Raw genomic sequence first — 10,742 nt, forward strand, 5'->3', positions numbered from 1 at the left:
CCAGCCTGGCTGTGTCTTACCATGTTCTTAATGGGGTGTACGTGTGTGTGTGTGAAAATTTTTTTTAAAGATTTATTTATTTGAAAGAGTTACACAGAGAAGGAGAGGCAGAGAGAGAGAGAGAGGTCTTCCACCTGATGGTTCACTCCCCAGTTGGCCGCAGCAGCTGGAGCTGCACTGATCCAAAGCCAGGAGCCAGGAGCTTCTTCCAGGTCTCCCACGTGGGTGCAAGGGTCCAAGGACTTGGGCCATCTTCTACTGCTTTCCCAGGCCACAGCAGAGAGCTGGATCGGAAGTGGAGCAGCAGGGACTCCAACCAGCGCCCATATGGGATGCCGGCACTGCAGACAGCGGCTTTACCCGCTACACCACAGCACCAGCCCCGTGTGTGAAATTCTTTATCTGAACTTTCATGCTGATGCTCCACTGATAACGCCAGGAATGAAAAGAGTTTGTTGCGCCATACTTTTTGATTCTTATTTATTCCCTTTCCTGGCCCCGAGGACGGAGCCATTGCTATAAGACCACATGTCAATCATGAAACCCAGGGGGTATTTTCAGTAGCTCTGTGATGTTTCTGTGTCTCCAAACCAGTGTGACCATGAATATGGCTTTTCTTTTTCGTGATGAGAAGTTTGATCTTTACGTGACGTGTGCTGTCCTGTCACTAACAAAGAAGTCCAGAGTCTCTGGGACACTTAGCTGTCTCACACGGGACAAGCTTTGAGCATGAGCTACTGGGCTGCAAATGATTCTGCCAACACCAAAAACAACACAACACAGGTGTCTCCTGTTGACAGTGGGACCTCTTTGCTTTCATGCATAAATCGACCAGTGCTAACACAGAGAATTTTGAGCCACAAGCTACTAGATTGGCCCATCACACACACTGATGGCGAGGGAACACTGCACGAGAATCGGCTTTTTTCAGCATGCCAGAGCAGTCCCGGGATGAGGAGATGAGTCCCACGCTTGGCAGCAAAGCAGATGGAAGCCATTCATCCTTTGATTTTAGAGGACTTTGTAGAAGTCCCCCAAAGCACAGGTAATCTAATTGACGAAGATTAACACCACAAGGGAAAGGCGTGAATCTGAGGCATCCCCAAGAGGCAAGAGCCGCTAATAAATTCTGCTGTTAGCCTTGCAAGCAGCTCCTGCTGGCAGAGATGGTTCGGACAGTGCGGACGGAGGCAGCAACCAGACAGGGTGGGAAGGGGGAAGAGTTGTGAGTGGCTCCCGTTCGGCTGGACCAATCACAGGGTTGTGACACAGGCTAGACTGGAGACCGCAGAGGCGGGACTGCCCAGTAGCTGGGCTTGCCGCTGCTCTGCTCCTGGGAGGCGGAGAATTCCCCCCAGGGGAGAGAGCGACCTGGTGTCCCCGGATGGTGGCAGATGACAGGCTTTCCTTCTGTTCCCAGCACTGTGACAGTTCCTCACTTTGGTCGACCCCTCCATCAACCAGACTTATGCAACATGGACAGACACCCTCGCAGCGTAGTATACCCAAAGAGTAAGAACGGCCAGGTGTTTTGTGCAGGTATTAACTTATTTAATCCACACAATGTCTGTAGGACATAAGCAGGGCTGAGAAACTGGCATCCACGGGCCATAACCATCCCTCTGCCTAGTTTTTTTTTTTTTTTTTTTTTTTTTTTTTTTTTTTTGACAGGCAGAGTGGACAGTGAGAGAGAGAGACAGAGAGAAAGGTCTTCCTTTGCCGTTGGTTCACCCTCCAATGGCCGCCATGGCCGGTGTGCTGCAACTGGTGCACCGCGCCGATCCAATGGCAGGAGCCAGGTGCTTCTCCTGGTCTCCCATGGGGTGCAGGGCCCAAGCACTTGGGCCATCCTCCACTGCACTCGCGGGCCACAGCAGAGAGCTGGCCGGGAAGAGGGGCAACCGGGACAGAATCTGGTGCCCCGACTGGGACTAAAACCCAGTGTGCCGGTGCCGCAAGGCGGAGGATTAGCCTAGTGAGCCACGGTGCCGGCCCTAGTTTTTATTTTTTAAGATTTTATTTATTAGAGAGGCAGAGTTACAGACAGAGGGACAGACAGAAAAGGTCTTCCCTCTGCTGGTTCACTCCCCATACGGCTGCCGATCCAAAGGAGGAGCCAGGAGCTTCTTCCAGGTCTCCTGTGCAGGGGCCCAAGGACTTGGGCCATCTTCCGCTGCTTTCCCAGGCCATAGCAGAGAGCTGGATCAGAAGTGGAGCAGCCAGGACTTGAACCAGCGCCCATATGGAACTCTGGCACCACAGGCAGAGGCTTAGCCCACTATGCCACAGCACCACCGCCCCACCCCACCCCACCCCACCCCCCACCCAGCTTTGTATGGCCTGCGAGGGAAGAAGAGTTTTTACAGTTTAAATAGCTAAAAAACATTTTTAAAGGATCATATTACTGACACAAAGATTATGTAAAATTCAACTTCCAGTGTCTTAACCAAACTATGGATAGCACACTGAACAGCCAGTGACTTTTTTTAGAATGCGGTACTTCATTCGCATATCTGAAAAGTCCTACCTACAAGGAACACATCATTTAACTTAGTGATAGTTTGGGAAAGGCTTTAAGTTAAGCGATGCGAGGTCCTGCGGTGAGGGTTTGTGTGGCAGTTAACACACAGCTTGGGACACCCGCATCCCACATCAGTGCCAGGATCTGAGTCCTGGCTCCTCTTTGGATTACAACTAACTACCACTGTGCACTCTGGGAGGCAGGAAGACCACTCAAGTAGTTGAGTTCCTGCCCCTCAACGTGGGAGATCTGGCTGGAGTCCCTGGCTCCTGGCTTTAGCCTGGCCCAGCCTGGGGCTGTTGTGCACATTTGAGGAGGGAACCAGCAGATGGGAGAATCCCTCCATCCCTCCTTCATCAATAAATAAAGACATGCGAGGTACACCTTTGCTCTTTGTGACATTAAACAAGGCATGGGGCTTCTCTAAAGCGCAGTTTCTTCTTCTAAAATGGAAAGGTGGTTGTAAGGATTTAGTGTGCTGATAAATCCCTGGCTCCTGGTAAGCCCTCAGAAATCTTGAGTTCCCTGCTCTGCCCTGGAGGCGGCCACCTGCTGTTGCCGGGCTCAGTGCGGAGACAATGCAGCCCTGCAAAGTGACAGCAGGCAGGTGCCTCAGATAGGACCCCAGCAAACAGAAGAGGGAAGGTGTGGACTCCTAGCTGCCGGCAGGGACATGACCCGTGGCTGGGCACAGGGCAGGCAGCAGTGCTGGCCACCCCGTAGGTCACTCGGGCGAGAGCTAGCGTGTGCTCTGGCTGCTGGCAGCCTCTCCAGCCGCTCTCGTCTTTGTCACACTTCGTCTTAAGCGACTCGTTCTTGAGTCCCTGGACACCTGAAGCCTTTCTTCTGGACAGCAGTGAGACACGGGCTGGCCCCCGACTTCAGCGCCTGTGACAATTCCGGCCGCCCCCGCGGCGCAGACACTGGAAGACTTGGCTTAATGGATTCCGCGGCTGCAGGAAGGAGGCGTGTGCAGCCTAGCAGGTTCCTCTTGGGTGCCTGCCTTGGCCCCTCGAGGGAAAGCCGCACTCCCCTAGGGGTGGAGCAGGGGTACCACCCGGCAAGCAGCAGGAGCCCAGTGTGCAGTCTCCCTGATCTAGGGTACAGGGACTCAGCACGTGTGCTGGGAGCCAGGCGGCACCTCGGAGACCTGCCCAGATGGGTGCTGTGGTTGGAAGGCTTGAGAGAGCCGGTTATCCTGCCATACTTCCCCCCACCCTCCCCCCCACCCCCCACCCCCGCCTGCCTCCGGCCCAGGGGGGCGGGGGAGGGGAAGTATATACCAGGATAGTTTCAAAGAGTTCCCGGGAAAAAGAACTGAAGGGGACAAAAAAGTTTTTTCATTCATGCATAGCAGGGTCTTTAGGGACTTCATGCTTATTCTGAAAAAGCTGCCCGTGGATTTCAGAATTTTTTGGTACTAAATTAAGCTTTTTTTTTTTTTTTTTAAGATTTGCTTATTTATTTGAAAGGTAGAGTTACAGAAAGCGAGGGAGAGACAGACAGACAGGTCTTCCATCCACTGGTTCACTCCCCAGATGGCTGCAATGGCCAGCCTGGGCAAGGCTGAAGCCAGGAGCCTGAAATTCTAGCCTGGTCTCCCACGTGAGTGGCAGGGGTTCAAGGACTTGGGCCATCTTTCACTGCTTTCCCAGGCGCATTAGCAGGGAGCTGGATCAGAAGTGGAGCAGACTGGACTTGAACCAGCACCCATATGGAATATTGCTTAAGCCACTGCACTACAATGCTGGTCCCCAAAATTTCTCATTATCTGAAAGACAGAGATCTTCCATCCACTGGTTCACTCCCCAAATGCCTGCAACACCCGGAACTGGGCCAGGCCAAAGTCAGGAGCCCAGAACTCCATCTGAGTTTCCCATAGGGGTGACAGGGTCCCAACTACTTGAGCCATCACCTGCCACTTCCCAGGATGCACAGTAGCAGGAAGCTGAATCAGAAGCAGAGAAATTGAGACTTGAACCAGGCGCTCTTATATGGGGCACAGGTACTCCAAGTGGCGGCTTAACCGCTGTGCCCCACACCTTCTCCTAAACTTATCTTTAAATTCCATTTTCCCAGGTGTGGGGAGCAACTCAGACTAGACTGTTACTGGAATTAAGACTTATTCTATGCATCTGCTCTCCCACAATATGGCGCTGGGAGAGGAGGAAACAGCTTCTACACAGCTGCCTCCAGTTCGACCAATAACCTGCAGGAGCTGATCCTGCTCCTGATTGGAGGAGAGCAGCGTACTCGGCGTGTGGGCAGCTGAGTTGGGATTGGCGGAGGAGGACTATAAAGGAGGAGAGAGACAACATGCACCAGGAACATCTAAGGGGAACATCCGGATAACATCTGAGCAGCCCCCGAGAGAGCCGGCTGGCGGTGTGCCGCTCCCCCGCAGAAGTGGGGAAAGTGGCAGGGGGAGCCACCCTTCCACGGAGGTGGAAGGGACGGTAGCCAACCCGGGAAGAACCAGCAGCAAACCCGGGGAGGGCCGAGCAGACAAAAGAACAGCGCAGGGTCCTGTGTCGTTCCTCCATGAAGAGGGGGAGCGACACCCAGGAACCTTTTGAAGGACCTCGTATTTGATGAGGCATGATGTAGTAACTCAGTCTGTGAAATAAGTGGACAGTCAGCAGATGAACAGGGGCAAAACCATCTTAATGATGTGCATACACACGGTTGTCCTGCAAAATAGGAGAGCGTAAGACAGGCCAGGTGATTGAAGCTTCTACAGCATCCTGAACTGCAGAGAGAAATTGGGGCTCGGACTTCTGGGGTAGGGGGAGGGTGGAGGAGGACATGGAAGCGGGGACAGCCCTCAGAACAGGTGCGCTCCAGGACAAAGCTGCGGGAGACCTTCCATCTCCCCCTGAGACACAAGGCCTCTTCCCTGGCTGAGCGGAGAGCCAGGTCCAGGCTGGGGACTCTCCGCAACTGAGTTTCTTTTTGGAGGATCTGTCTCTAGGAAGATGTGGGCATTGCGGAGAGAGAGCACCCCTTCCCCCGACACTGCTGCGGCGAAAGAGGGTGGGACCTGCAAGAAGCTCTTGGCTCCTGGCTTCATCCTGGCACAGCCCCAGCTTGGGGCCATTTGGGGGAGTGAACCAGCAAATAGAAGAGCTTGTTTTCTCTCTCTCTCTCTCTCTCTCTCTGTAACTCTTTCAAATAAATAAATCAACCTTAAAAAACATGGTCATAGTTTCGTTTCCTAGAACAACAAGGTAGACTGAGTGTTAGAGAGTAGATTGTACCCTGCCCCACGCAACACCCAGTCTGACTGTATTTGGAGACAGGGCCTCTAAGGAGGTGGTTAAGGTTGAGTGAAGTCCCAAGGATGGGGCTCTCCGCAGCTGGACAGGTGTACTTATGAGAAGAGGAGGAGTCACAAGGGATGGCCTTGGAGGCCACCGTGAAAAGTCAGCCATCTGTAAGCGAGGAGAAAAGCCTTGGGGGAAAAAACTGGCCTTGCCCGCACTTGATCTTGGACGGCCATACCTCGGAGCTGTGAGAAGTAAATTTCCATTGTTCCAGCCACACGGTTGGTGGCGTGTTGCTGGTGCAGCCCCGGCAGAACAACCCATTGAGAAAACCAGCAGCCCAGCCCCCACCCCACTTCCTTTCCCCCCTGCAGAAGAAACATTTTATTCCCTGTCACTCCAAGGCAACTTTGAAAGGTTTGTGGAAAAAAAATGAATCAAAAGCATGCATTTATTTTAGTGCAAAAAAAGTTTGAAATCCACGCAGCGTCTCATAATATGCATTTCCCACGAGCTTTTGAAGACGGCTCCCATGCTTTTGATACTTCTAAAGAATCCTTCCCAGTGCTCTTGGGGCATTTTCTGTCTTCTGTGTTATCTCTGGACTTTGTCAAGTAAAATTGCAGGAGGCCGTTGTCCTGGACTAGACTCTAGCACGAGGCCCCACCACCCTGGGCTAAAAACCAAAATGCAGTCCCCAGCACTAAACTCACTCTAAAGTATTACTCTGGCCTTCCAGGAAGTCAGGATTAGAACACTCACACACAAAGGTTGGTTTCATTGGCGTCCTTCCAGACAGCCGTAACCGGACGTTAACTAATGTGTGGGTTTTCTATTATTCTGTCTCTCTATCCCACCTTATAAAAGAAGTAACTTTGAGATGACTAATCTGCTTTTGTCTTTTTTGTCGCTTACCGATGGAGACCAGTGTGTAGGGAGAGGTGCAGGGGTGCAGCGAGGTAAGCCGCTGTCTGTGGTGCCGGCATCCTATATGGGCACCAGTTCGAGTCCCAGCTGCTCCACTTCCAATCCCGCTCCCTGCTATAGCCTGGGAAAGCAGTAGAAGATGGCCCAAGCCCTTGGGCCCCTGCACTCGCATGGGAGACCCGCAAGAAGCTCCTGGCTCCTGGCTTCAGCTTGGCCCAGCCCTGGTCCTGGCAGCCATTTGTGGAGTGAGCCAGTGGATGGAAGATTCACTCCTTCTCTCTCTCTGTAACTCTGATTTTCTTTTGTTTCTTGGAGATTTATTTATTTATTTGAAAAGCAGAGTTACAGGGAAGCGGAGACAGAGAGAGAGAGAGAGAGAGAGAGAGGTCTTCCATCCGCTGGTTCACTCCCCAGATGGCCGCAATGGTTAGAGCTGCACCCATCCAAAGCCAAGAGCCAGGAGCCTCTTCCAGGTCTCCCACGCGGGTTCAGTGGCCCAGGGACTTGGACCATCTTCTGCTGCTGGTACTTGCAGGCGGTGGCTTTATCCATATCCACTACGCCACAGCACCGACCCTGACCCTGACCCTGACCCTGTGTAACTGATTTTCAAAACAAATAAGTAAATACTTAAAAAAATAAAAACTCACCAAGCAGTGAGCTAGAGTGAGCAGAGCTGGACTCATTGAACACACAGCAGGAGAGCAGCAGGCTGGCTGCACAGCTGGAAGCAGAGTGCTGCTGGCCTATTCCAAGGGCAGGAGAGTCAACAGCTGTTTACTACACATACTACAACCCAGAAAGCATACTTGTAACTGCAGTACCTTCGCAGTTAGGGTGAATTTTTCCCATGATCCAGCAGGGTTTCCCAGGTAGGTGATTTGCATTTCTGGGCAGAGGCGTGGAGCCTGCCGCTGCCTTTAGCTTTGAGAATTTCCCAGTGCCCTGGGAAATTTTGTTTCTGCATTCTTTAGCTCTTTTCTATCTGTAAGACCGGCCTTTTCTGCTCAGCTCATTGGAACATTTATTCTATTTTATAGAACGGAGGGTTCCCAATTCTAGAATCAAAAGTAAAGCCAAAGCAGACTTGTACGTGACTGTGACTTTGAACTGTGGCAGCTTCCACCGTGGATGGTGAGATTTTTGGCCCTCTGTCCTCTGCCCATCCTCATCCCACATCAGCACCCATGTTCCTCACCCCCTGCCCAGCCTCATGTATCATGTTTTAGTGGATCAATGTTCCATATTATATGACTTATGTACACCTATTGCAGTGGAGTTTCACAGCAAAGCAACCATGATCCTTTCTCCCTTGCACCATTTCGGTTTCCAAGAGTTCTTCATTACTTTCGTCTGTTTGCTTACTTACCACCAGTTCAACCGCAAACACACACAGGCCTTGTCAGAGCCCTGGCTCAACACAGCATTTAACCCAAGGGACTGCAACCGAGTGGCTCCTGAGAGATGCGTGGGAGAGGATGGAGATGCCCCTGGGACGTTGGCGACAGTGGGTGGCTCTCCACAGTGCCAGGCTTGAAGTGCTAGGGAGTGAAAGAGTGCTCCTAGGACCCAGGAGATTTGGAGCCGGGAGAAGGGGCTGTGCCCGCCAGGTCTGTGGTCAGGCAGGGGAAAGGCAGCTGCTATTACAATGGTGGCATCCAAGCAGGCAGGTAGAGGTGCGGAAGATCCTTGGCCTCTCTCTCTCTCACTCTTGCTCGCTCTCTCTATCTCCCTTCCAGCTTGCCAGGGCCTCCCTTAAGCCAACTCCAACCAGAGCCTGGAGGGAAGGAGCCCAGAGTTTCAGTCCCAAGAGGCGAGGTCACTGCTGGCGGGACCCGGGGGGCAGATCTGGGAACCCGGGTGCTTCTGCACCAGCTCTGGAACAATCCTGCTTCTCCAGTGCTCCCCACACCAACACCTCTGCTTCTGTACCTAGATGAGCATGCAATCTTGACCTTTTGAGGTGTTGGGTTGGCTTTTTTTTTTTTTTTTTAAGTTTATTTATTTTATTTGAAGGGCAGGATTACAGAGCGGGAGAGACAGAGAGAGAGGGGGGAGAGAGAGAGAGAGAGATCTTTCATCCACTGGTTCACTCCCCAGATGGCCATAATGGCCAGGGCTGGGCCAGGCCAAAGCCAGGAGCCTGGAGTTTCTTCTGAGTCTCTCGTGAGGGTGCAGGGGCTCAAGCACTTGGCCCACCTTCCACTTCTTTCCTTGGCTCATTAGCAGAGAGCTGGATTGGAAGTGGAGCTGCTGGGACTTGATCTGGCGCCCATATGGGATGCCGGCGTTGTAGGTGGTGGCCCAACCTGCCATGCCACAGTGCGGCCCCAGTTCTTGCTTTTTCTCACTTGGTTCTAGACTTGGCTTTCTCAAGGTCACGGCCACCTAGCCCTGTATTTTCCAGCTTGAAATATTTTCTTGTTGCTGTCTGCCTCTATTCTCCCAGCCCTAGAGGTTTCTGCAAATAAATAAATAAATGTTTTACTCTTGTTTAAGTAATTTTCCAAGAAGGAACAAGATGGTACATGTTCAATGCTTCATCTTTAACTGAAAGTCCTAAAGTCTCTTTTCTAAAGCTAACAATCACCTTCATGATAGAAACAGGCAACAAACTAGGACTGGAAGCAGATTTGCTCAACCTGATAAAGGGCAGCTATGAAAAATCCACAGAGAGCATCAGGTACAGAAGGGAGAGGCTAAGTGTCTTCTGATCCAGCTCTCTGCTGTGGCCCGGGAGGGCAGTGGAGGATGGCCCAGGTCCTTGGGCCCCGCACCCGCGTGGGAGACCAGGAGAAGCACCTGGCTCCTGGCTTCGGATTGGCACAGCTCCAGCTCTTGCAGCCAATTGGGGAGTGAACCAATGGTTGGAAGACCTTTCTCTCTCTCTCTCTGCCTCTTCCTCTCCTTCTCTCTGTGTGTAACTCTGACTTTCAAATAAATAAATAAAATTAAAAAAAAAAACTGACTACAAAGAAACAGTAATTGAGAGTTGTGGTATGAGCATAAGGGCAAACATTTATCAATGGAACAGACGTGACAGCCTAGAAATAAACCCTTGTGTATACTGTTAATTGATTTTTTACAAGGATACCAAAAGCAAATGGGGAAAAGGAGACTTTTCAACAATTAGTGCTAGGACAACAGACATACAGACACACACCTGCCCCAAATCTCACTATCTGCAGATTAATTCAAAAGGATCAAAGACTTGCATGGAAAAACTAAAACCATAAAGTTCTTAGAAAAGGATTGGCAGTGGTTCTTACTTAAATTGGACTCCATACAAATTAAAGCCTTTTGAGCCTCAAAGGATACCATTAAGAAAGTGAAAAGACAACCACAGAATGAGAGGTAATATTTATACATCAGGGACCAGCATGGTGACAGTGGGTTAAACCACTGCCGTGACACTGGCATCCCATGTCAGAACGCTGGTGAGTCCCAGCTGTTATGCTTCTGATCCAGCTCCCCACGAATGCACTTGGGAAGCTGGCCCAAGTATTTGAGTCACTGCCACCCACCAGAGAGACTTGGATGGAGTTCTTTGCTCCTGGTTTTGGCCACCCTGGCCGTGTGGTCTTTTTGGGGTTAAGCCAGTGGATGGAAGATCTCTGTTTCTCTGTGTGTGTCTCTCCCTTTCTCTTTGTCACTTTGCCAGGAAAGAAAGGAAGGGAAGGGAAAGGGAGGGGAGGGGAGGGGAGGGGAGGGGAGGGAAAGAAAGGAGGGAGGGAGGGAGGAGAAAGGAAGGAAGGAAGAAAAATATTTACAGAACGCATGTCTGATAAGGAACTTGTGTATAGAATATATCAAGAACTCTTACAATTCAATATTAAAATAACCCAATTAAATTGAGAAACACGTATGAATAGATATTCCTCCCACAATTATATACAAATGGCCAGTCAGCTCAGCGTCCTCAGTCTTCAGAGGATTACAAGTCAAAACCATAATGAGAGACACCTCGCACCGGTAACGACGGCTGTCCTAAGAGAGACAGACGACAGCAAGTGCTGGGTAGGAGACACTGG

The sequence above is a fragment of the Oryctolagus cuniculus genome, chromosome 10 (genome assembly GCF_051225735.1).
Source record: "Oryctolagus cuniculus isolate XC-2025 breed Fujian yellow rabbit chromosome 10, ASM5122573v1, whole genome shotgun sequence".
NCBI classification, from domain to species: Eukaryota; Metazoa; Chordata; class Mammalia; order Lagomorpha; family Leporidae; genus Oryctolagus; species Oryctolagus cuniculus.